General features: G+C 48.2%; 1 long non-coding RNA gene across 1 annotated transcript in view; it reads right to left on the bottom strand.

Annotated features, from left to right (window-relative positions):
• Positions 1-6866: 6866 nt before the first annotated feature.
• Positions 6867-27810, bottom strand: part of LOC112997352 (uncharacterized) — a 44461-nt gene continuing 23517 nt past the window's right edge. The window contains exons 4-6 of the long non-coding RNA XR_003262681.2: positions 20356-20592; positions 10795-13200; positions 6867-10129 (exon numbers count right to left, since the gene is read on the bottom strand). This is a non-coding gene — a long non-coding RNA (uncharacterized LOC112997352). The remainder of the gene's footprint in view (positions 10130-10794; positions 13201-20355; positions 20593-27810) is intronic.

Here is a 27810-nt window from a genome sequence, read left to right as displayed (position 1 = left end):
CGCTGCGCAACTCAGCAGCTCCATGCATCCCACCACCTACCTGTTTTGGGGCCCCTTAGGCCAAGATAAGACAGGATTTTCCCAGTGACAGCCTAGTATAGAAGGTAACAAATGGTATCTTGCTGGACCCCAGTGAGTTTCCACGGGGCGCATAGAGTTATCAAACTGTGAAATCCTGCCTGCATCTTATTTGTACCATACCACATGTAGGACACTAGACTTGCACCAGCTGTGTCCAAAGGGGATGCCCAACACTTGGGAATGGGGCATCATTTCACTCATCAACTGATCCGCTAACAGAAGAACAAGCAAGAACTGGCTATTTCTAACATAACAACTTATGAAGCTGTTCCTAGGCTGATCAAAACAAATGAGGCCATTTGCTTTATACTTTTCCTCCAAAGGAAACATGTATTTTTTATAAAGAATAAACTTCCCTGCTATCTAGTGAATTTGCACAAACAAGGGAGCAAAACAGATATGTTGCAGGAGAAAAGAAATCCCTGGGTGGTACAGAAAAGACAGAGGAAATAAGAATGCCTTAATTTGGGGTCTTAGATAAATACAGTCCTGAAGATGTTTTGCTGCTATTTATATTATTGTAGGGTCTGCACAACATCCAATCACAGCTTTGTTGTACTAATAAGATTGAACTGACGTTCTCTTTTGGAAAAAGCTCTATGCTCGTCCAGTGACTGAAATTGTGTGGATTTGCATAACAAGAACCTTGAAAACAAGCCCAGAGACTTCAGTCTTAGTTGTTCCCCCTCCCTTTTCCCAGCTGCATGTGCTTATACTTAAACAAAGAAAATCCCACCCCAGGAAAAAATGGTAAGATAGTTTTTCCTCAATAAAAAACATCTAATTTTTCCCCTCTTTTTCAGTCTGTCACAGTAGGAAGAAGTGAAAAGGAGCAGAAGAACTGGGCTGAGAAGGCATTCTCTTTCTCCAGGATCTGACCAGCAGGTGGAAATTCGGCAGCTCCTATTTTCCTATATTCCTTGTATTATCACCATGGTATTTTTCTGTGGGTATTCACTGTCCAACAGGGACTGGATTCACAAGGCTGGGTGACCCTCAGTTCTGCAGCAAAGGTGTTCAGATGAGGTCAAGTGAGACCAACAGAGATTTTGTGAGTCAGACAAAGACACTCTCAAAAGACAGAACAGCTTTTAAAAGTGACCCAGAGGCTGATAGAAGACACTGGGACATTTATCTGCCAATACCTGTTAATCCACACAGCCCTTCGCAAGAAAGGCGGCAGCTGACAGAAGACTTGCTTCCCTGCCATAGAACAAACCTCCCTCCATTGCAGCCCTGCCTGGCTGATATCACTGCAGACTCATTTCTAAGCCATTATCATTATTAGTAAACAAGTCACCTTCTCCAAGGAGAAAACACTTAGCAATACTTCAGGCACAATTCTGCTTTAAAGGTCTTCCTTAATCACAGACTAAAGGTAAGCAGTAATGCATCCCCAGAGTCCAGCCCTTCTTCAACTTCAGGACAAGAGCAGGACAAGAACATATTTGCCATGCAGGCATCACATTCTCTTCTTTATTGCAAACTATTTCACTAGGCCCATATTTTCCACTGCAAAACTCCACACACTGTCCTACCAATTGCAATTTAAATGCCTTGATAGCATTAATTTCCCAAAAGCCAGCCAAGAAATTTCATGCATCTGGGGGACCAGCTGCTTCTGAATCACCTGCTCAGGGCAAGCCTTGGGAAGCTGAGCCCAGCACTCATAGTCCAGCTCTCTGACACGCTTAGACAGTCTAAGACATGCAGAGGTTGTCCTATGTGCCTACATCCCCAAGACAAGACCCATGGGATAAGCTTGGGTCAAAAGAGAGAAATCCTGTGCCTTGCAAGCCTCAGCCCCTTCTGCAGCTGGCTCCATCTTGCTCCTGGAAGTCCAGCACCAGTATGGCAGCCCTCTGTCAGGGGGACATGGCATATGGCCACACACAACCACTGGCCTTTCTCTCCTACCTGGCAGTCACATACAGGAAGCAGCTTGGAGGCTGCTAAACCTGCATTGCAGCCATAGGCAGCTACCTTGCAGCCTGGCCTCCCCAAATCCTGCATGCCAGAAGAATCAGAGAAGTCTTGATGACAGCATCAGCTGGAGCACCTCTGCCTGGCAGAGGAGACATAACTTGCAAAATCTCCACTTCCATTTTCCCGTTCTCTCGCTGCCATGTCCCAAACCAATATTCAGTCTCAGGAATCAGATCTCTGCTGTCTTCAGAGAAAATTTCATTCACTTCTTGGCATGATCCAAAAAAGAAGAGGATAATTACTGTTATCACCACTGGCTGCTATATGAAACCAGCTAATGGGCTTGTGCATGCATCCCAACAGGCAGCATCCACCTCATCCAACACAAAACTTGTTGCTGGCAAAAATTAATAGTGGCCCTATGGGGCACAGGCCAAGAATTATGCCGTTACACAGATGGAAGTTCCCTCTTTTAAAGGAACAAAGGGACAGGCGCTCTCGTATTTCACCTCCATGCAACCAAAATGATGCTTAATGCCTCCCTTAAGGTGGTAACCACAGCAGAGCTATGCTGCAGGCCCATGCAGAAAGTCTCTAATCCTGTGCTAATTTATTTTATCAAATTAAAAAGAAGACCATCCATGGAACACCAGAGACCTCCTGTTCTCAGGGACCCAGCAGAAAGCTGCATGATCCCTTTGTAAAGAGGGTGGGGGATTGTTGTTTTTCCTCCTTTTTGCCAAGAATATAAAATTAATAAAACAGGATTAAGGGAGATATGGTTTTAACTGATTCCTTAATCCCAGAGAATAATTAATGAGAGCAATGCACCACTTGGCTCAACTCTCCCCACATTTGAATAATAAATAGCATCCACAAAAAAAAGAAAAGAAAAGGAACCAAGAAGAAGGTTGAGCTGTAAATTCTTAATACAAGGAGCTTTTGCCATATGTAGGCATGCATCTCTTTCTAATTTTGTGCCTAGAAAATACAAGATGGAGAAAAAGCACAGAGCAGTTTTGGCCACATACAGATGTTTTCAACTGAGCCAAGATTTATAGGCATTTCCACTTATTAAAAAAATATATATATACCACTAAAAGTCTAGATAAATTGCCTACATTAGGCCCAAAGGAAAACACTTTATACTAATGTCATCTGAGGCTGACTTGTGTATTGTGACCCCAAAGCAAGGGGTGCTCAGAGTCACTTGCTCTTAATATGGAAGTCTGCATAAATAGATAACATGAACTCTTGCAGTGTTCATTCCTGTGCTCCTGATCACACATTGTGCCAAAGAAAGGTCCATGCTACTACAGAAAACGTTATATCAGAACATTGCTCATACAGATGCTGCAGATGGGATTCAAGCCACTGAACTTGAGCCATCTAATAGTTGTTTAAGTATGGTCACCTGTAGGGTCATCCTGGTCAATGGAGAGAGCATATTTGGGCTCCTTCTACTGAGACGCCTATTTTATGATGGGAGGAATCATCTTTTGGAAGTGTCCCACAGAAAGACCTGTCAGAGAGCCCCTCTTGGACTGAATACCTAGTTTGAGTTCGGTCCTGTCCCTACTGTGCTTGTCTTAGAGATGGAATATGCCTTCCTGGGGCCGATTCCAAAAGTTCCCATTGATCACAGTGTCTTGCGAATACCTACCAACTCCTGGCTGCTGCTCACCTATAGAGTAAACAGAAGTCCCTGTCCTCAGGAGTTCCTCATCTCAGCATAAGGAGGAAGGGTTATTCCAAGAGGAAAAAAGAGGAACCAAACCTAGATTCCCAAAGGATGGTCTCATCTCTTTCTGAAACTTCTTGAATGGAAGGAGAACCTGAAATGTTCTTCTAGGATCCAGCATCATATTTTTAATTGACATGCAAGTACTGAAGGTAGACCTATGTCAGACCTTCATATGTTGCCACCCTGGCCTATTCAAGAGCAAGCCCACATCTGGGGATCAAAGTGCCCCAGATCCTAGAAGAGCACCTTAATGCTGGAGGCCAACCCCAGCTGATGGGGTAGCAGGTCAGAGACATAAGTAGGAACATCTGAATAAACATGGCATCATCTCTGTCTGCAGCCCTTATTAAGGCAGGGCTTTGCTTTGAACTCCTTCCTGATGAAATGATTAATGAACGCCATGTAGACTTCTTTCCTTCCCTCCTCTGCTTTCACCTGCCACACAGAGCAACACCAAACGAAGTGATCATGACAAACACAGCTCTAATTCTTTATTAATATTAATCAGAGGCAACCTTTCCATTGACACCAGAACCTGAGCGTGTGTTGGCAAGGAGGGGATAATACTGTAGCAATGACATTTCTTGGGTAGGCTTTTTTTTTCTTTTTATCTTGTACCTTCCCTTCCCCCTCTAATATGGGTTAGTGATGCCTTGTACAAACAGAGAAAAGAAGAAGCTGATTAAATAGCAGAGATGGAGCATAATGAAAGAAAAAGCCCACTGCAAACATGTGCTGATTGTTTTAAACAGGAGGCACAGGAAGGTGGATTTCAGGTGATACCGCAATGGCTCGTCTCATAATCCCAGCTAAGGCGGCATTACAGCTTTCAAGCTCAGGGTGAATTTCATCTGGTCCCTGCTGGCAGGGAAAGAGGCTTAGGCAGAATAGCAAACCTCACATCCGCCTCCCTCTCCTCACACCACCTTGGACTAATACCGGAGCTGGGCTGAAAGAACTGAAAAGCCATCCAAGTCTCCTTAGCCGAAAGGCTGGTGAGGGCCAGGCTGGGATGCTGCAACCAGATGTGAGCACGCTGCCCTGAAGAGCTGGGGTTGAGGGGTCACTGCCCCCTCAAACCTCTCACTAGCCATTTGTCCAGGGGCAGAGGTAGGACTCCGGTCTAGTCATGGTCTCGTCTCCCCTCCTGCCCTTCCAGGAGGGGCAGTGCAGGTCCACACAGATGGACTGAAAAGCTAAAAGCATCACTGCAAAGTGCACAGCTATATCTACCCCACTCATGCAGGCTCTGCTTGCCCATGATCACATTGCAAAACACATGCCCACATGCTATTGCTCTATTTCTCTTTATGCAAGTTCACTTGTCTGGTTTTTTTACCCTTATAATAAGTGCAAGAAGAGCCCTTCAGAGACAGGATTGCCAGCCTGAAAAAAAGAGAAAAACTGATGATGGGTTGCTTTTGTGGGAATCCAAATGCCCATTTGTAGTCCTTGCCCAGTAAATGCCTTGCTGACTGCTTCAGCTCAGTTCTCTATGCATCTGCCTTGCCTTCCCCTCTCTTTTTTCCTGTCCTACTTGAATGATAAACCCTTTAGGCCAGGGACTCTTCCTCTGTATCCACACTTGCCTCAAGCAAGAGGCCCTTTTCTCATCCTGCCATGCAGCAACACCAAAACAGAAATAATTCGAGCAGCAGCATGAACACATCTGTCTCATACTGAGGTTTGGGAAAGCTTTAGTTACTCATCAACACACATACTCACTGCTCATATTGTTTGGCTTGGGTTGAGAGATGAAAAGAATATGAGGTTCTTGTATGAGGCAAGCCTACCACAGAGCAAATCTTCAGGTCACTTGCAAGATTTCCACCCTTCCACCTCTACATAGTAGCTGGAGCTGGGGTCGTATGTGCATCCACCTCTGGGGGTGTGCACTCAGTGAATAACTGTGAGCTCTGCAGGGTAAGGAGAGAGCCTGGCTGTACTTTCAAGAACCCATCCAATTTGTAAGGAAAGGCCCACTTACCTCTAATTATCCTAGGAGCGCTGGAGCACTTTCCTCCAGGGGAAAGCTTGGGGCGGAGGGTCTCCAGCTGGGAAGGACGATTAGTGCAGGCAAGAGCAGCCAGCAAGTGCTCAGCCCCAAGCAGGGCCAACACCGTGGCTCCCCAAGCCTTTGTGAAGGCTCTCTTGGGTCTTCAGAGTCCAAACGTCAAAAACTGGCTGTTCTGCATCGCTGGCTGGGCTGCGGGGAGCTGGGCAAGGGGTCTGCACGCTGGCGGCTGGTTTTGTACGTGGCCCAGTGCCAGAGGCAGAGGCCGTGCTGCTCCTGCCCTGAGGCCCTGTGGCCTTGTTTGCGGAGAGCCAAAACCTGCTGGGGGTGGGGAAAATCCTTCCCAGTGGGGAAGGGCGTTTTGAAGAGGAGAAACTTCTCTTTGTGGAAAATATTCGTTTCCCTTGAATTCCTCCAGTTTCTCATCAAAATACAAGTTAAAGCACCTGTTTTGTTTTGGCCTCAGAGGAACTCTGAACGCTTTCCAGGCAGGAAGCGTGCGAGGAGCCTTCCTCCGGAGGCCAGGGATGGGGGCAGCTTCAGACACCCTGCGTGGGGACACAGCCCTGCTTCCATTCCCAGCCAGGGTCTCATTTTAAGGGGGCTGGAGGCAGCGCTGAGCACACGCTGCAGTCACCCAAGGGTGCCCTGGGCTGGGGATAAAGTAGCTACGTGCACGAGCGGTGCTGGCTTGTCCACGTGTCCGGAGCTTGGTGGGCACCAGGCATGATAAACCTGTACCAATACGTGTCCGGAGCTGCTTCCCCTCCTTCAGCACCCCCTGCCAACGCTTCACCCCTCCTTTTATCCGGAGCGCTGCCTCTTACAGTCTCCTGCGCTCTCTCTGCAGGTCGCCCCTTTCCTTTCTTCCCAGGCTGCTCATTAGGTAGCACCTAGGGGGCTTCCTTTGCCAGTCGGTTGTTGATTTTCCAGGTTTCCCTGTCCTAATTACCGCAGGATTGCTGAGAGATTTGTACAAGGAGAAGCCCCTGACACTCAGCTGAGTGCAGACTTCTTTCTCTCTGTCTCTTAAAACAAATAGATTTTCATTGAAATCAACATATCTTTCTGAATTGAATAGGTTTTCATGGGGACAATAAATTTCTTCAAAACAATGCATTTTTATTACTACATATTTTTGTTCAAACCAATACTTTTTGACAACCAGATATTAATGACCAGGCCAAAGCCATAAATTTGCCTCAAACTATGTGTTTTCTCATGGAAGGAAATATTTTTTTCCTCATACAAACACATTTTTATTTGAATCAATTCTCTTTTTTCCACCCCCCAAAATCAGATGTATTTCTGAAAGGGAAGCAGGAAAGCTGTGTATCCAGGAATGCCCCTTCATTTCAAAAGAAATCAAGTACTTGCAAGGGCTGTCTCACTCCCACCCTCCCAAGCCCAGAAGCAGCACAGTCCACTTGAAGCTTAAGAGTTGAATCAAACAAACTCCACTTCTCCCTCTGCCAGCAGCCCTAAACTGTCACACAGCTTCTGGTAGGTCCTACAGAAATGTAGCTTATGTCTCACTCCTTGTTTGCTGTTTTTATCTGTTACTCTAAGGAATCCTGCTTGCAGAGCCCAGTTAAATAATCTTCTCTTGTACTGCTCTCTGCACTATGGTTTACTGCAGCGCAGGCCAATTGCAAAGCACAACTAAAATGCCCCTCGCACCTCCCAGCCAGACCCTTACCGTTAGCGGTGCTGCAGAGCAGGAACAGCAGGTCTCAGCGTGCCCCAGCCATCTCAGTTGTGCATGGATGCACACACAGAGGATTCCCCGTTGTGCACCGCAGGGCATCTCGGACTTCACCCTGAGCCCTGGCTTTGGCTGTGAGTAGCTCACCCTGCCCTTTGTGAAGATCTTGGAGTGGGAGATACTACAGATGCAGGTTTTCCAGAGAAACCCCACACACTATGTCATGCAGAAAACAAGATTACAGGAGGATGTGATCAACTTGAACCTCTAGGAGAGAGGGGACTGCCAGAGCAGGAGCCATTACACAGGGCAGAGGGTGCCCAGGCAAGGCAGTCCCACACAGGCCATAGCTCAGGGGTCCATGTAGACCCGCTCGGTGTCAACAGTCCCTTTGGCCCTGCAGCAGCACAAGCCCACCATCAAAGCAACTACTCAGCTCACCTGGGCAAGTCCTGCCACATGTGCTGAGCTGGCTAGTTTAAAACAGGTTCAGCTGTGTATATTATGGGCAGAGGTCACACACACACACTCAGAGATCCTTTTCCTTAGGGGATCATCAATGTAGCCTTTGAAGAAGCATTTTGTTAGTCTTAGTTTGGGGAAATGGTTTTGTCTGAGATAGCTTCTGCAAACCACTAGGCTGTCTGTGCCACGGACACCCAGCCCTGTAGCATGCGTTTGTTTAGTCCTGCATCTTTCCATATAACCCACATCTCAAACTTCTTTAAAATCTGCTCAAGGGGCCTGAGACCCACCATGGTTCACAGACCTCCCTTCAGAGGGAGCTGAGTCTAGCACTGCTTAGCAGTTATCCAAAGCACAGCTTTGGGGGAGAAACATCAGACATGAAACTAATTTCAACCAGGCAGATGTAGCTCCAGTGGTGTGGGCCAGAGAGGGACAGGAGGAAAGGAGATAAGGTGCTGGCAGCAAGGTTTAGCTACTTCTGCCACTGACTCTGTGTTGAAAAGCAAATCCCTTACCCTCTCCACACCTCCATTTCCCCAGCAGGGATCAGACACCGTCCCCCACTTTAACAGCTGCCCACACTCACAGCTCTGAGCCCTAATCAAGAAAAATAATTTTTGGTAGCAAGTAGCTGCATTCAATCTGCGCAAGCCACATTTCTAAGCTTGGGCCTGGGTCAGAGCCCAGGGATCCTGGAGCACTTCGAACATCAAGGGCTGACAAGGGTTCATTTCCCGTGGCCCCCGTTGGCCACTCTTTGTTGAGCCTTCCCAGCCCATGTAAACATGCTAATTGCTTGGGCTCAGCACAGGGCTGGATGCCGCGCTGTTTGTTTTCCATTGAATAGGATTAGGGATTCTGACACCAATGATTAATCGCCATGCTGCAGACGGCTGACGAGCCCGGGGAAGGCGTCCTCTCTGAGCGGAGAGCGCACACAATCTCTGCCAAGCAGCTGCCGCTGACTTCTATCTAACCCTCTGCATCTTACCCTTTATCTTCCCTCTTCTTCCAAAATGTTTCACGTTCACTGAGCCAGCCCCGGGAGATACAGGAGACTGGGCATCTCCAGAGGTGATGACCAGCTCTGCACTCAGCCACCACAACACCCCATCCCAGGAGAGCAGAAAATGGGACCCTGTCCCTAGAGCCACACAAGTCTGCCCCAGTTTCATACTTCAGCTCAGCCCCTGTGCCCTGCACTGCCAAGACTGTCCCAACATGCTTCAACAGCTCAACCAGGTCTTCTCAGCCTTAAACTTGATAGCTTGGGGGTTTTACACAATTTTTCCAGCTCCCATGGCCCTGACATCAGGGCACTGTAGCATCTCTATCAAGATGGCTCATAGCAGCCACCTCTGCTAACCAAGCACCACAAAGCCACCCAATGCCCCACAAGAGTCTGAGCCCATGGATCGATGCTTTCATCGAGGGACTGAGCCCCCAGGAGGGGAGAGCTAAGGCACCCATGTTCAGAGTGTTAAATGTCAACTCCTCAGCTTTCTGCTATTACCAGCATGTAGGATCACGCAGGGGGAACTCAGGCATGGGTAATCAGCAATATCCTGGGGACCCTGGGCAAAGGAAGGGAGCTGGCACTGCTCTGTGCCCATGAGAGACAGGCCTCGGGGTGCTGAGGGGGAGGAAGGGGAGAGAGAGAGAAGCAGGAACTGCATACTTAGACTTCATGCTTGACACAGGAGACCTGGCAGGGTCTGCACATGGGGAAACTGAGGGTAGGATTCAGTTATCCAAGTGCCAACATCTGGGGTTATCCTGAGGGATCAGAGATGTCCACAGGGCCAGACAGGCCAGAACTCCCTGGGGACCGGTGCCCTGCCAGAGTGACAGCAGGCAGGATGCCCAGCCCATTTAGGCACCAGACGTGTTCTCCAAGTGCGTTACAAGTACTTCAGAGAGCCCTGATTTGCAGGGCTCCCAGACAGGCAGAGACACCTCTGGAATGAGAGAACCAGCTCTCCAAAAACCAAACCTGGGTCGTGTCCTTAAGCGGTGGGTGTGAGGCACTCATCAGGCCTCGCTTGCTCCGAGAGATGCCGGCCATTGCAATGTGGCAGGTGCAAAAACTCCTTAGGGCGGAGCAAGGGCATCTCGGCTGTCAGTGCTCGCTTTGGCATCGGGGCTACACCCACCTCACCACGGCTGGGGCTGCTTGGCACCTTGAGGCCTGCTAGGACCATAAATAACATGTCAAGGTCTGGTGGTGCTTAACAGTAGAGTTGAACACTCCCGCTTCTCAGCTGTAAAAGCTCAAGGTGCAATGTTCCCACAGAGCAAATGTCCCAGCGTGCATGAACCAGTAATGTCGGGCAGCACTAGGCCAGGTGGGTAGACATGCTCTGCTCCAACCCAGCCACCCAGCACTGATGAGAGCCAGCAGCCCCTCTCTGCGAAGGCAAAAAGGGCTGCACAAGGCCACTTGGTCTGAGAGGAACCGTACTCAGTCACGGGACAGTATTCAGACACGGCCGCAGCCAGTGCATAGGAGCCCTCCACCTGCACTGGTACTCACCTGAGGCATTGCTGCAAGGCCAAGGAGAGCTCCGAACTGAGCCCAGGTTTCTCAAGGTCTGGTCTCAAGGGGTTTTACCCCACACCTGGAGCTCCTGGGGTGCTCCGAGGGCACTCTTTAGGGTGCTATTTCACTCCTGAACACCAATCCAGCTTGGGACAGCAGCTGAGGCAGCTCATTTCTGCATGCCATGCTGACTGCTTCTCTTCGTGCAGCCCTTCATACTCCTCTCCTCCACATGGCACCTGGGCACACAGGCATCTCTTTGCCCACACAAACACTCCCACCTTTCCAAGCCACACCGAACTTCCCATTGCACTCACCTCTGCTCAGTGCCACTGCAGATCCTCCTGCAGCAAGGCGGGATTAAAAAGGCCTGCAGCATGGGACCGACAGCCCCGCAGCAAGATTAGCCACCAGGCATGTTCAGCCTCCCCAAGGGCCCAAAGGACCGCCAGGGACCCACGGCAGACCTGAGCAGGGCAGAAAAGGACAAAGGAAGCCCTGAACCTTTACTATCTCAACCCTCCACTCATTGCTTCAGCACCATCTCCATGCTCTCATTTTCCCCGAAGGCAGGAGGTGGGGTGGTGAGGAAGAGGAGGAGAGAGGAGGAAGGTCTGAGAAACCAGCCTCACAAGAGAGGAGGCATGCCCTCGAAAAGTTGCAACCTTTGAAATTAACTCTTCTCCTGACCTTGCAGAAGGAGTGCTGGAGGCAAATCCACCCATCTCTGCTGGTGCCTTGTGCAACATACTGTCACTCAGACAAGCGACGTTCTTAATGGGTTTGTGGGAAAGGCCTGGCCTGCCTTTCCATCTGTACCTTCTGCTGGCTCCCTTCTCAGAGCACTGCCTCCCCATACGACATTCCCTTGAATTATTTAGACTGGTAAATCTTCCTGCATCTCACATCTTTAGTCCATCTGTTAGCCGGGGCTTTGCCTTTATAGGAACTGTCCTTTATGCATGCCGGCATCTGTCAACAGTACACTTGCCTCTTTTATTCATGATCTTCCGTGGGAGATGGTACAAGCTGCAGAAATGCCTCATTTCTGGTATGCATTTCATTTTAATGGAAGATTACATGACTGGGGCCCATTTTATTACTTCTTGCCCTGCACATTCATCCATCATGAGCCCCATTTGCTGAGCCTGCACTGGGACGGCAGCCATCAGCCTGCTCATGTCAGATTCCTCCCATGCTACTTTCTCCCCCCTCCCCTTTGGGACAGAGAAGAAACTCATTGCTTTCAAGGAGGGGAAGGTTAGAAAAGGCGAAGCAATTCACTGCTGGGCCTTAGAGCTGAGCCAGCCGCTAACAGAGTGATGGCTGAGCCAAGCAGGCTACAGGAAACAGGCCCATGAATTAAGCTGGTGGCCGGTCAAACTCACCCTGGCACGTGTCCCCTGCACCAGGGTTCACCTGCATTTGGCCCCTTTCCCACTCCTGCTTGTGCCCTGCGCCAGCATCACTGGGGTATCCGGAACACGGCTGTCCGGTGTGCCAGAGGCAGACAACCAGGACGAGAGCGCTCAGCTCTTTGGAAAGATCCCCCCCTCAAAATACATACACACACACACACACACACACACACACACACACACACACACACACACACGCACTGCTTAGTCCCTCCACATTGATTCACAATTCCTTACACAACCTGTTCCTACCCTGCGCACATTCCCTGCACACACACGCAGCCCTGGGAGCAGCATAAATAAGATCAATGTGAACCAGCAGTGGTAATTAAACTGCCTGTGGTATTTGCAGTCTCTGTCTCTTGTAAGGAAGGTTGCATGCAATTAGTAAAAACATTTTGGACTGGGAACAGTGCCAGTTTGCTCTGTCCTTTCTTTCAACTCCCATAGAAACTCGAGGACCCCTGATTATCCTCCAGACTACAAAAATTAAACCCCAGTAAAAGCACCCCACTTCTGCCCTCCTGTTCCCTGAATTCAGGACCTCACTGTGCCAGGAGGCAATGTACATAGGCAGGTGCTTCAGGGAAGATGTAGAGACCTTTCCTGGTTCCACAGCCCAAAGATCTTGAGACACGGGTCTCCAATTCAGTCCAGAAAGCAGTGTCTGTCGCAGCTCCAAGAGCTTTCCTCAAGGGTGCTGTCTTGTTCACATGAGCAGGTTGCACCATTTCCACCTCTGAGAGCAGGTTAGTTCAACCCTTGTGTTCAACCAGAGTTTAAACCACACTTACAGCTTAATTTGGTTAGGAATCTAGTCTAAGATGAAGTAACATAAGCCAGTCCTCAGCTGAGACTCTGAACCAGTCCTTGCTGGGCTTCAAAGCAAGGAAAACTTGAGCTGTAAGAGTCATTTTTGGCTGCGATAGCTGTTCCAGACAGGGAAGGAAAACAAGTAGCTTTTGGATGACAAGGAGTCCTTTGCAAAAGTCAGTATTTCTGTGGGACTCATAACATTAGTATATATAAACAAATAGGCAAAATTGCCATAAATAATGTGCTAACTACCACGCCTGTAATTCAGGGGAGCAAACCAGATGTGGATGGAAAAGAAATACTTACTGGCAACGGCCTCCAAATTGAACAGCATGAGCTGAAAGAGGCACAGCAGCGCCTGCAGCCAGGGGAATGAGGCCTGGCAACCATGCCAGCACGCCGCACACAGCACCTCGGAGTCAGTGGAGAAACCTGTGAGCAATAGGCACTCACCCAGCAGCAAGGAGGAGGCAATATCATGCGAGTTGCCTATGGGAAGAAGAAACAGCAAGAGTCTAGCACTTCTGTGGGCAAGGAGCTATGGGAGAGACTAAAAGAAGCAGAGAAAACTGCTCAGACATATTTCACATGGTTGCTTAGCTAAACGGCCACAGTAATTTTACTTTGCATATTAAAAATAACCTGAACTCTGTCTCCATATTCCTGTCCAGCACTCCTTTATAGTACATATTCTCCATAGTGTAACTAGTCCACCCTGATGGCATAACTCAGCAATTTCCTTTCAGGAATCAATGAGAACAAATGAAAATTTAATACATTCTCCAGACAACCCAACTCCCTTCTCTCCCCCATGGTAAATAAATAATGTGCTAGTCAAATGATAGATGGTGTGCTCGGAGATCAGTGGCCGAGTGCTATTAGGGGCTGGGGAGGTCGGCGAAGTGGAGATGTGGCCTAGCTCAGGATGCGGTGGGGCCTGCTGCTCACAAGAGGTGGGCCGTGGGTTATTCAGGCACATAAAAAGAAGTTGAGAATGAGACAAGAGGTGCAGTGATGTTTCTGGTTTCTGCAGGAAGCGGGTATGGAGCAGATTGGGCTGTCTCGTTATGGATCACTGAGCAGGGGATTATTTGGTTTCTCTGTCACAGGCATGGCTAGATCCAAAGCCCAGTGCAGTCAGCTCCAAAACCTGCAGGTTTTGGATCAGGAAATTTTACTGGATGAGGCAGGTAAACGTAAGGTATTGGCCTGTCTGGCAGGAAATGGATGGAGAAGCTAGAGAACAATCTGTGGGATCTTAAAGCCTTATATTAATCCTCATCTTCAAACCCAAGCTTGGGGATCAGGTCTAGGAGTGCATGGGTGTGCTGCTGGTCCCACTCCTTGCTCTGAAGCACTAACTTCTGCACCCCCACAGAATTTCTTCCCTGGACTCTGAGTCCCAGCTGCTATGCATGGTCCCAACCACATCTGCCTCTCCCATGCTGCGCAGCTATGGATTGCTCCTGTCAAACTTCAGGATGCACAAATAACAATGCCTTCTTTGCCTTGTCCCACAGCTCTGCTTATCTGCTGAGCCGACCATGTACCTCCTTATCTCTGGGGAGAGCCTCTGTGTAAATATTGCTGTAAATTCTTTGGCTTCCCTTCCAAGTAGCACTGCTCTTTAATGCCTTCCTTGTAAGACCTGCTTGCCCTACCCCAAGCCATTAGCTGTAACAGGACGTTAATAAGGAGGGGGTTTGGTATCTCTCAGGGAGGTTGACCTCTTTCACTAGAAGCAAGGCACCCATTACAGAGCAATGATAAATCACAAGCCTTCCACTCCTTCCCCAGCAGGCACTTCTTTGCATGCATAAACACACACGAGAGAAGCGCGCACAAACACACACACACACACGCATGCTCCTTGCATTAACTCTGGCAACACCCAACATCCTGCCAAGCCAACCTGCTCATGGGACTTGGGGCTGTAGGGCCTCTCCAGCCAGCTCTTGCCCTGCCCTATTGCAGCCTCATTGCCCAGGGCTGGAGGCAGCCTCCAGACCCTGAGCCCTTAGCTACATCTCCATGTGTGGCTCCCTATGGCTCCCGGTCCAATGAGTCAAGGTATCAATGCTTAAAACCACAAGGCTGCCAGAGACACTGACAGGCGTTTCTCACCGAGGCTGAGCACCCGCTGACAGAGCCAGCCAGAGACCCGACTGGCAGCATCCTGGGCTCCCTGGTCATGCTGAGTGCTCCAAGCCCTGTGGGACAGAGCACAGGCGCTGCTGAAAGCTCTCCCAGCAGACAGCAGTTTCTCCAGACTGACCGTTTTCCATTACATAGTCATGTTTAATGCTAAATAAGAACATTGGAAATCAAGCTGAAACAGAGAGGAAGAGACACTACGCCCCATGACCACAGCTGGCGAAGCAGCGAGGGTCTCTAGACTCCAGCAGCACTGGGCTGTAGCCATCCCTGCCTGCAAGCAAGCATCCTGCTCCTTCCCAACCATGCACAGACCCACAACTACAGACTAGAAAAGTATCCAAAAAGTTTCCTGACTTCCTCTAACAAGTGGGTTTTTTTTCCCCCATGATAATCAGTCCTTGAAAACCTTCTTCTGTTCCACACTTTTTTTTTCTTTTTACATAAAATCAAAAATACACTTCAAGACCTTGCTGGTTTGAGCCCCCAGATTCAGATTTCAGTAGCTGACAATCATGTTGTTTTAAGTGCTGCTATTTTTTAAGCAAACAAAAAAAAGCACCAAAAGTGAAAAATTTGGCTGAAAAATTGACATGTTCTGAGAAAAATTCTGCTCTGACAGAAAAGAAAAAAACAACATATTTTTGACAGAGAATTGCTTTTGACAGCAAACTATTGACCAGGCCTAACAAGCAGGCTCGGACCTGTTACAGAAGGAGCATGGATTTCCTTATCCATCCTGCAGCCCGCTTTTAGTGCTGGAGTGATGAGTCAAGTCTGCCTCTGTCTATATTAACAGGCAATTTGCTTTCAGCCCTTCACAGCAGAGCCGGAGAGCGTCTGACTGCCACGCACATCTTCACCCGGAGGTCAGGCTCTCGTGCAGCGGTTCGAGCGCGGGGATGGCGCAGCTTCCCGGCATGCCCTCCTCTGCGCTTGGAAACAGCCGCCTCCTCTCCCAGGCGTCTCCACTCATCCTTTAATTACGTTAAGGGAAGATTTCTGCTGAGTCCAGCACAAAGCTGGACACAAGGAAGCTCAGGACTGTGGCTAGGGAAGACCTGGGGGCTCCTCCTGGCCCTGCCCCTGTTCGTCTGCCATGGTGGCTGGCCCCAACCTGATGCTGTGCCTCAGTTTCCCTGGTTTGACGTAGTGCTCCCTACTCTCCTGGGGAGCAACTACATGCTGTTGCTATTATCTCCTGCTTGGGATTAAATACTAATCCACCCTGGAAACTTCTCCCAGCTATTTTTGCTTATTTTGACCAAACAAATAAAAAGCAGAACCCAAACCATAACCAGCTGATTTAGAGCAACAAATCTGGTTAGAGTGAATTTTGGTGGTTGAAGGTCTGAACCCAGACTGCTGGGGACAGATGGTGAAGCCCCCTCCCTTTCTGCACTGCTGCCACGGGTTAAAGCAAGGCTTTTTCCCCCTGCTGTTGTTCTGCGTCAGACTGTAGCTGCTGCATTTAAAACTTTGTCACTTTTCTGCATACACCTCCTTCCTGTCAGCTCAAGGGCTCTTGCTCCCTTGGGCTGTCATTAATCGGTTGTGATCAGAGGTCTGTTATAACCTTTTCACAGCAGCCTCTTGACTTCACTCTCACCCTGTGGGTTGCACTTGGGGACAGAGCAAGAAGCATGTTGAAATATGACTTTTTTTTCCTCTTACTGTAAAGCCCTCACTGTCATCGGAGCAAGGAGCCGTTTACACTCACAACACAGAGCCAGGAAACCAGGGCACACTTATTCCAGACTCTGCAGCTGATAAGTGACCTTGGGCAAACCGTTACATTTCTCTGTGCCTTAGTTTTCTGGGACACATTAAAAAAAAAAAAAAAGACAAGAGAAACAGAGAGAAAGGGATTGTAACTCTAATAGAGGTACTGTCTCCAAAGATGAGACCTTGAGGGGGAAATGAGGCTGTGATGCTACTAGGAAGCTGTGCCACTAGCTCTTGGTGGTGGTGAAAGTTCTCTCCTGTCCTTTCAAGCTATGGGAAGAGAATATACAGGTTAAATACGCAGGTTAAACATGACAGCTGGGCTGGTCAAAGCTCACCAGGCTTGGACTGAGCAGGCAGGTCTGGGCCACAAAACCTCTCTGCAAACGAGGAGCTGAAAAATGAGGAATTTGTTGGGGGATTGAGCTCCATCTAATTCACTTCTAAAAGGAGCACAATTTCAAAGCAGAAAGATCACAGGAAAAGCCCTTAAGGCAGTTGAAGCCAGAACCACTACTTTGCTTTCATGTAAGTTTCCACTACAGCTGGGAACCTCAGCCATCATTGTCCAGGATCCAAGAAGTTTTCCGCAGGAAGCTTTTTAGAGGCACAGGGAAGAGGATGGCCGAGTTCGCCCTATGCACAAACAAAACAACTCTTTTATTTGCACAGCTCTAGAATTGAAAGGCAATAGTCTGGCAGTGTGTCACTAGAGAAGCAGTCCCACAAGGGAAAACAACTCCGACTTTACACGATCTCTCGTGTTTTAAAGGCCTGTGCAGTACCGGGTGGGCAGGAAAGTGGCAGCATGGAAAGATCAGAGTTGGGTCACAGCTCTCTCTGCCCATAGTGCTATGGAAGGTGGGTATCTGGAGAGCAGGCTCCTCTCCAGGCAGCACTGAGGGAAAGGAGATCACAGCTTTTGCAATCAGCAGGGAAATTCTCCCTTCCCTGCCTCAGATGCCAGGCACCAAGGAGAAGCTCAGCATGAGGCAGTGGGGGCGGGGGGGGAAACATTCACTACATAAAAATCCCAGAAAAAAGCTGCTAGAATGGTTAAAGTGAAGGTGAAAAAAATGCTCCAACTTTGGCTGATTAGAGCCAGCGGTTTCTGGAAGAAGAGATTTCTGCTCTCAAACCTCTATCCCCTGAAACCAAAACCCAGCCTGTTCTCTGGGCACTGTGGACAACTGAGATGAAGCCCCTGCCCCAGAGCAGAGAGGCACCTGGGCATAGAGGGGATGGCAGCTACCCACCAGCCAAGAGACCTGTGCCCCATCCCTGCAGCTGTCCCACCATGAAACCCTGTCTGCTGCCAGGCCACTTCCATTTCCTATTCCAGCCAGAGCAATTACGTGGAGGTAGATCGCTCTCTCCCGAGAAGGCTTCAGCTAGATGCTACTGCTTATATAAATAATCACAGAGCCATCGGAGGAAATCCACTTCACTCTTCTGCATGATAACACCCTTATAAAGGGATAGCTCATTTGGCAGATTATTCCAAGACAAGATGAGGGGAATGATAAGGACACTGGCTTTTCTAACCACCTTTGGTAAATTGATGGGAGGTGGATTCCACTCAACCCCATAAAATTAAGACCTACGGATCAATCTTTCTTCATCTGTTTTCCTGTGATTGCCTGGCAGGCAAAAATATGCACAAGTGATGATGAGGTGTATCCAATCTTCTGCTAGCGGGAGACAGGTTTCCACTCAAGGCCAAGGCTTTGAGATGCCCATAAAGGCAAGCCTCCAGTCTAGTGTGAAAGAGGTCCTTTTACATCTCGTTACACAGAGGACTAAATCATCCCATGCTAAATCGTCAGTTCTTCCCCCTCTCTCTACTGGACTAGACGAGGTTAGTTGTGAGGACCCAGCAGAGAGACCTGTGTGGGAAAGGATGGGGAGCAGAAGGGAGCACTGAGACATGGACTAGGCCATGCACTACACTAGGCTGTTGACCCCCTGCCTCCTTCGTGGTGGCTGGGGGTTTCTCACAGCCCAAGACACACAGCAAGGGGCCTGCAAAGCTGCAGTCAGGTCACAGCACAAGGCTGCAGTAAGAGCGTCCTCCACCAAGGCACTGCGATAATGGATGGTTAATGCATCCAGTCACTATGTGGATACAAGTGGTTGACACCCATCCACATGTTCAGCTACCCAGTCAGATCCTTAGCAGGTGAAAACAGGGAGGTTTTAGCCCAGCTCCACTGAGAACTGAACCCCCATTGGGAGCTTTTCTGCTCTTGAAGATTTAAAATTGCCCCCTGTGGGATGAGTGAAATAGCAGTGGGTACCACTGGGCCCTGCTGATGGGAATGGCACTGATAGCACACCTGGGAAATTATGTCCTGAGACACATTTAAGAGTGTTTTTGAGGTGGAGGCTACAGGTTGTAGAGCTAACAGGTTTTCTGGCTATGGCTCTCCTCAGCTTTCCCTACTGAGCAGGACAGCTTTGCACAAACAGCAAAGGCTGCTGCATACTTTTTCCTGGAAGCATACAAGGATTCATCCATCTGTGCACATCTGGGAACTGGTCAAAGTCAGCACCAGCTGTACTTGCCCCCAAAAAGACAATGTGGTTTGGTGAAAAATGAGGCTGTTTGTAACTTGAACTTTCTGGGAAGCATGTGAATTGGGTTCCTTGGGAAGCCCTTGCAAGAGTTAACTCCTCTTGAGCAGAGTGCATCAGTGGGCAGGGGCCGCTGGGAACTGAATGAACAGAGCTGCAAAGATTGCATTCCCCAGCAGCAAGAATTTGGGCTTTCTAACAAAAAGGTGCTGTGCTGGTCACATTGACTCCACTCACCTTTCTGGTGCAGAGACAGGATCCTAGAAAGGAGTGAGCTTGTTCCTCTCAGAGACAGCAGAAACTAGGAAAATTTGGGAAGATGATAAACCTTTGAACATAAACAGCTGAGCATCATCTAGACCCAGCTGTGGCAGGACAAATCACTTCAACATCTTCAACCTGAATGGGTCCTGTATGGTCATGAAAGGAAAACTCCCTTGTGGTCCAGCCTCCGCATACTGAAAGGCAGAACAACCCCTGGATCCCTCAAGGCGGATTCCTGAATCTGGAGGGGAGCTTCAACCTCAAAGCATCATGTTTGGGACCAGTCCTCTCACTTACACTACCACCATCTGCAGTTGCTTGGCCCCCCAAAAGTTAGGCCCACTCTATGTCAGAGCTCAGCTTTAAGGAGCCAGGTTTGAACACTTTGGTCCCTGGAGTCTAGCCTAAGCTGTCACTGAAGTGAGGGGGTAGGAGAAATGTACTGTCAAAAAATGTAATCTCTGAAAAGTGCAGAAATCCAACTGTGGGAGGATTTACAGGAGTTCAAAACTAAGGGACGCCAGGAAAGACAGCTAAATAAACACATAGATCATGCGTCTTGAAAGCTGATGTCAAGATCATAAAAAATCAACTCGATTATAGGAGCAGACAGGTGGTGATTGGTGCAACCCCTACACATTGTGTCCTGGAGCCTTCGGCTGGCCCTGTCCACTGAAAAGAGCACCCAGCAGATGTTTTCCTGATTATAAATGCTGTATAATTTATAATCCACAGCCTCACGCTTAAAACAATCTCAGAGCTGTGGCGAGGGGTGGGGAGAGCAAATCCTTCCCATTCATTAACACAACCATCCCGATCCCTTCCCACTGACATGGAGAGTAGGCTATTACCATGATTTGTTAGGGACTGTGTGCTCTCAGCAACAAGTACAGGACCTTAGGGGATTGGTTTGATGCCATCCGATACCTGCTTTTGAATCCTGTTCCAGCCTCACCAGGACCATCCACCACGGGATAGCAGAAGAGACGTGTTAGTCACAGGAGGAAAAAACCCACTCGATGCTGTGCTGGGCTCTGCTAAGGGCAAGCGCAGACTCTCTTCTTCCTTCTGTCCCTCTTCAGAAGTTCACTGAGACTCTCCAAGTATCCACGAGAAGTGAGCAACTGTTACAGCTCATGTCACTCAGGGTTTGAAGAGCAGCACCTAGGAACAGAAAACCTAGCATTTTATCCCCTTTAAAGACAATCAGATAAAAGAGCCCACAAAGGAAAATGTTGAACTGTAAAACTGTTCTAAAAATTTCTCCTCCGCTTGGCACAAAATACTGCTCTGCACTTTGCTAGCAAAGGAAATTCGGCACCTCCAGTGCCTGGTTGTGGAGACAATAAACAGACTTGCTCCTGGCCAGCTGAAGTTGCCGCAGCTCCAGCGATCCCAATGGCCAGACATTTCTAAGCATTTCTCGGTGCCTCTCCTTCCCTAGGCCAACAGCATACACCCCAGGCTGGATGTACAGCAAGTGCTCCCCCACCATCAGTTTGCAGCCACCTTGCATGAACCAAAAGGCACTTTCCCAGCTAGCCTATGCAGGAGGATAGTGTGAAGGGGGGACATTTCCACCCAAAAGCCAGAAGTCCTGACTGGGAAGGACCGCTGCATAGAGCTACCTCAACTGGTTTTAGGATTGTGTGCGAGTGAGATAGCTGTCTTTGGGTGACACCACTCAGCTCCCAAGCTAAAAAGCGCTACTGGGCCCAAACTAGTAAGTCCAGCCTGGGCTGGACTGACTTCCCAGTGTGGCTGCCTGCTAACCCAGTGCTCTCTGCCATACCGTGTTCCAGTGCATGGAAAGCAGCGTGGATGCAGACAGCACAGCCTGGCTCCCAGCTTTCCCGCTGAGGCCGGCAAAGGTGTCGCAGATGTGCTCTGGGCAAGGCAGCACTACACTTCCCACCACAGTGTTCACCTAGATGCCAGCCAAGCTGGGTGGCCCTGTGCTAGCCCCAGGCAGCCTAGTGTGCGTGTAGCCTACGCCAGCAGTCTCTGACCCCCCTCTAGTGGCTATAAAACATAGCAAAGTTCACGAACCCTCTACCAAAACCCTCATCTTGTAGCTCAAGGCAGAGTCAGAGGCGCTGGGACACAGATGTCCCAGGGCAGCAGCCCCGAACCAGGCAATACCAGGGCCCTGGGCCCGGGAGATGCAGAGCAGGGGATGGGACTGATGCTGGGCCCAGCTCCAGCCCCAGCCCCACTGCCCACAGCACAGAGAGAGGGAGGTAGGCGATGCCAGGGTCAGCTTCCTACCTGCCTCCTCCCATTATTTAAAACAACAACAACAAAAACAGAAGACAAAAAAAAAAAAGAAGAGCTGAAGACATAGCCCTCCAATGGGGAATCAGCAGCCCTGGAACAACAGCGCAGTGGGGGCAACAGTATCGTCTGATAGCTTCTTTCTCCATCCCCAAGGACCTGATGGAGGAACTGAAGCCAAATCCAGAGGAGTCTTTAGGTAACAACAGATGCAGCCACATCAGCAGGACTGACAAGAGCAGCTTTGCAGGGCTGGGCTCCTGAACCCCAAAGGCTTCTGACCTGCAGCATGCATGCGCCACATGCACCCTCTCCATAGAGGCCCATCAGCTGGGTACCCCACCATCATTCCTGAAGTTCACATTAAAACCGGGCTGTGAACACTGAACGAGATGTAAAATGATTATCTTAATAAGCCTTGTAAAACATACTGATGTTGTTTAGCTTGGTTCCCAGGGAAAGTGCCTTATGCAATTATACTGTAGGCTTGTGTGTTCCAATCATTTTGGAACCTGTCAGCTAATTTTAACCCAATATAGCAGAGACACAGAGAAAACAGACAGTTTTAGCTTCACTGGACTGTCAGCTACTGGACAGACACCTTCTTCGTGTCCTCCCTCAAGCAAAGACTGCAGTGTAAGCTCAACTTATTAGACACTGGAAACTCCCCATGGTTTAACAAGTGACCCAGCAGGAGGAAAGGGAGGTTGTAAGAGATTCCATCTCTCACCAAACCTCAAGGCAAATCTGTGGGAAACCTAAGCTTCCTTAGCTCCATGGTTCACCTAACCACCTGTCTCACTTCTAAACACTAAAAACCATTTAACATTTCATTTTTCTCTGGGAAATTTAATTCCTTTCATCCCAAGTTCCCTGAAAATGGTTCAACTTTCCTTTGGCTAGTGATTACAGACTAGCACCATTAAGAGAAAAATCTGAGAACAATTTTCACTAGAAATGAAAGTTGCTGGCATTTCCTCCCCTCTCTCTGAGAAAGGCAAGAAGATGAGACAAGCATTTTGAGACAAAATTGAAAAAAACTGATAAAATAAAAGACATTCCAGCCACATTTGGATGGAAAAAATGTTCTACTAGCTACAGACAGTTGGCATCTGCCAAATATCTGACCTTGAAAGATCAGACCAGGTTTAGTATGCACGGTACAAGACAGGGTTTTAATATACAAGTTTCATCTATATATAGGAACAGATCCATTTTCTTTCTTTAAAACAAAATGCAGAAGAAAAACCTCAGTGAAGCCAGCATGTTTGGTAGTCAGCATGCTCTGGCAAGGCTGAAATGCTGACACTGCAGGAGAGCCAGGAGGGACCCTGTATAACCGCTTTGAGCCAGTGGTTAGTGGTCACCTCTCAACACACACTACACTTGTGTTTGGCCATGGCTGTCAAGACGAAGTTAATTTTGCCTGGGCAGTCAAAGTTTGGATCTGCCTTTGCTAGCCTCTAATGAAAAATGCATAGCAGCAAGCATTGGAAAATCCCTGACACTCAGCACCAGAGGGTACATTTAAATAATTCTATGAATATAGATCAATAAAACTAATGTACTTATAGCTTTTGTGTGAAGTGTTCAAACTAGAATAAAAGTCATCTTGTATTACAAAGCCTTGTATTAATTCTTAGCACCTATTGTTTTACATATTCAATTAATCTTACTCGTCAGATAGCAATTCATACATGATATTGAAAGAACAAGGTATGAGAATTTGTATTAGGAAGGCCAGACATCTTCATAACCAAGAGTAAGCTTGGAGGAAGACATCACTACAAAAGCCCACTGCCTGTCCTGCAGGCTGAGAGATAAAACACCGTCTAGGCAGGAGACGTGAGAAGATGGCTCGGCCATGCTGAGACCTCCAGATCCCTGTGCCTAGTCCCCAGCAGAGCACGTGTCCCTGAGAGCTTCTGCAGGAAGGGATTTCAATGCATCAAGAGCAGCTCAGGACCATAGGAGGAAGAAGCTCTGCAAAGGAAGTGGAGTTGAGAGGAAGACCTAGAGTCAGCATCCCTGGCCACTAGAAGGCCCAACCATTTGTCTGTGATTAGCTTTCAGTGCCAGCCAAATGAATGGAGAAGGTGTGGGATAATCTGTAAGGTTGGACTGAGAGCCTTTCCAAGTCTCTGTCAGGCCAGTTTGCCAAAAGTCTCTCTATTGCCAGCATCCCTCACACTTAGCTGCAGGCAAGAGCTATTCACCAAACAGTTATTTTGGAGAGCTCCCCAGGGAATTTGAAATCTGTTGGACCTAATAAAACATTACATTAGAGGACTAGACCATCAAACTGATTAGTCTAAAAGCTGTCAGCACAGACCTGCCAATCCTTGCATTTTCAGAAACAGCTCTTATCTTGGGCCACTTCAGCCATGATGTGTGGGCCTGAGACTCTTTCATGCCACGTGATAATCAACATTTGAGTGCTCAGCACTGCTGCAAAACCATGCCAGCTTCAAAGCTGGGAAATCAAATTCAGTAACTTCTTTGGAAAGGTAGGCCAAGGTGATTAATGGAAGAGGGCTGGGCAGAAGAGGCAGGCAGCTCTCCAAAATTTCCCCTGGAGTTATGGAAGGTTGGAGGTCTTGACTTCTCAGCCATGATGCAGGTCCCCTCCTCAGCATGGAGTCCCCGGCTCTATTCCAGCAGTATATCTGGCCCCAACTCTTTTCCCTCTGTGACACCTTCAGAGCATTGTCCCTGGATGCTGTGTCTAGCTCATTAGAGGAAGAGGCACAGGTTGAACAGCCAGATATGTTATTGCCATCTCCCCCACTGCCACCATGCAATTACTTAAATGACATTTGGGTCTCTTGCTTCAGAGCAGACCGTAACCTTTATTGACATTGTGGCTGCTGTGACATCCATTAAGCTGACAGTGGCCCTCAACACAGGCTGATTGTTATGATGAATCTGGCATCATAGGGCTGCTCTGCTCTTAGTCACTGGGCAAAAGAGTGTCTTTCACCAGTGCGGGAATCCACAGCTGCTGGCACAGCATTGCTGGCCCTATCCATGTTTGGGGGAGCTCACAGAATTTCACTTCTGACTCATTCAGCATTCAACAAACCGGCCACGTGTTCTTGACCACAATGGCAGTGCACCATGCATGACGAGCAAAATATCTCTAGTACCTGCAGAGAAGTCCTACAATGTCTATCTCAAAAGACAAAGGAACACTTAAAAAAAAAAAAAAATCAGTGTGCAACATGCTCTAGTGAACAGAGAGCGCCATTGATACAGATCTATTTTAGCCTGTTAATAACATGATGGTAGGCTTGCATCTGCACTCATTTCACTTGTGTGTTAATCATGTGCATTTTATATAATAAGCCCTGTGTATTGCCACAAGATAGGACACTCCTATTCCCACATGGCAGGTTTAACGACTTCACAAGGCTAACAAAGCCCCGCTTTCTGAAAGGAGGCTGGATTTGGGTCCCTACCAAAGTGAGGTTCTCAGGAGGTAATAAAACACCAAGGAGATGCTATCTAGTGGATTTGGAGCATTTCATTCCCTTGAAAGTCAAGTCGACAGCTGATTTAAAGTTTCCAGCTAGGTCATAGAAAAGTCAACAGCGGCTGCATCCAGCCAGGTTCAGAGTTTGAATATTTATGGTGTCAATCTGAAATCCAGATAACCACAAATAATCTAAACCCATTAACTCCCCCCTTCCAGAGGAGAAAGCTCTCTGGATGTTAATGCCCATATTGCTAGGGTTACCATGGGATCGTGTGCAGAAAGTTGTTTTTTTCCTTTTTCTTTTTTTTTTTTTTTTAATAAAGGTTTTTATGCACTGATGGTGATGTGTCAGCCAGTTCCCGCCAGATCAGACTGCCTTCCAGGAAAGCTGGCGTGGGCATCATGTGATTGGAGTTGGTTGCAAGCACCGAGACACTCTTGCGTTCAGGTCAAATCCAGTCCACCAGGGAATAGCCTGATAAATTGCAGTCATCACTATACTGCAGTGCAGAAGTGCAAGATAATAATAATCGCATCCTGGCCAGTGAAGCTGCCCACAGCACAGCCACAGAACAAGGCAAACATGTTTTTCTGAGTACATGTCACCAAGGAAGTGCCATCACCCAGGAGATGAAGCAATTTCACTTTTTAGTCTCAGAAAAATTTGTCAGACCCAGCGGGCCTTGCTCCACCCCAGGACTCCAAGGACAATGGACGTGGGCTCGTGTGCCCCAGAGCTGGACTGCATCACAAATAGCAGGCCTCAGGCTGCTTTGAGCATCTGACCAACCTACTGCATCACATCACAGATACAGCAGCTGCCCAAGGGAGGCCTAAAGATGAAGTGGAGAAGCAGAAGATGCCAAAGAAAAAAAAACAGCTGAAGTGCCATAAATGGAGCCCCTCCCCTGGATTATCTGCGTCTGGGCAAGGTTGGCATCCCAACAGAAAGCTCCAGCTGAACAGAGAGATCCTTCCCTACCTACCTACCAGCTGAATCAAGCTGTGACATTACATTATTGTGACATGCCAGTCCTCTGGGGAGGCCCTGCCTGGAGCGTAGTACAGATCACTCTGAAGAGATTCTGCAGCATGCAAAATACTCCAGCGGGTTAGAACAAGGGTTTCATGAACAGGAACCTGTAATAACACCCCAGATGGGAGCCATCCCATGAGATCTTGGCTCACTGCCTCTGGCTTTTCTGTAAAAGCTCCTCAAGGAATCAATCCTGGAGCTTTCTGTTGTGTGTTTGCATTTCCACCAGCAATTCATGTGGTCCATCCTTGATATCAGCTGTTAGCCAAGTCTTTATGGCTTCTCTATGCCATAAAGGCTTGGAAGAAGTCTTTCTTAAAAGAAAAAAAGAGGTGCTGCTAGCTAGCTGATATACTTGGGAGACCTTTGTGCTGTGAGTAGGCACATGCAGTCAAGGAACTGGAAACAAACATACGTGGACCAAAGTGCAAGGCATGCGCAAGCATGATCGTTGCAGATTTTGACATGGCCACTACAGGGACAGTCCCACACAGATGTGTGTGGGAACAGATCAGCAACACATCTGCTGGTGCTTGCCAAAACCATGAGCAGCTCAAGGCATTTGCCAAGTCCTGGGATGCTAAGGCAAAGCCATAGGTGCTGCAAGCCAAAGGAATCAGCAGGATGCTGGCAAGAAGGACAGAATAACTTGAAATAAGAGCAGGAACAGAGCAAACCAAAAGGGTCATTTTGGCAAATACCTTCCTATGCAGAAATAGCCCCTTAAAGACAAGATCCAGTTATCCTCTGCTGCTGGAGAAGAGTTAGCACCTGTTGGTAAGTTTTAGGAGGATTAGTGCAAAAGTTAGAGTAAAAATAGTTTCATAACTGACTTCATGGACATACAGAAACTTGTCTACATGTAACAGTAATTTCCATATATCATCAGAATGGCTGTTCAATAAAATCAGTGATTGAAACAATGCAAAATACAGTTTTCCCATTGACTTACATGGAGGAGGATCAGCCCCATATTGCATAACAACACACTAGTTCCTCGTACCATCCTAAATCTTGAAGCAGCTGCATCAGCTCATGCACCTCTTCTACTGGATTGCCAATCCACTGAGAGCTGGAGTCCCACAGACTAAGAGAAAAGCTGCTCCTGGTGAAGACAGAAAAGCGGCTGTGGGCTGGAAACATTCTGCTTTTCCACTTAAACTGAGGTATCTGTGGCAGGCTTTCCTTTCACTGTTCCAGCACCCAAGTAGTTTCAGGGAATGGTCTTGACTGATATGATGTTTTATGCTACGAATGGCAACAGTTCTTGGGGGTACCCATGACACAACGAGGGACTTGGAGATCTGAGCAGGTAATGAAGGAGGAAGGAAGGCAGAGATTGTTCAGCGGTAAATCATTCAACCTACTGCACGATTGTGAAATTATGTTGAAAATTGATTCATCTGAGAGAAAAAGGAAGTTTGTTCCTTCTGTTGTAATAGCAATTTGCAGTGTTGATATGTGTCTCTATTTTGACAGATTTGCGGGGCAAAGTTAAGCTTGAGTGGGTGGCGGAAGTCATTCGGGGTGATAATGAACAAACAATAATTACAATGCAAAAAATGGGAATTGGCTAGATACCTTAATTATGCATTTC

Source organism: Dromaius novaehollandiae, chromosome 8 (assembly GCF_036370855.1).
Source record: "Dromaius novaehollandiae isolate bDroNov1 chromosome 8, bDroNov1.hap1, whole genome shotgun sequence".
NCBI classification, from domain to species: Eukaryota; Metazoa; Chordata; class Aves; order Casuariiformes; family Dromaiidae; genus Dromaius; species Dromaius novaehollandiae.
This window is presented reverse-complemented; position numbering and strand designations above follow the sequence as displayed.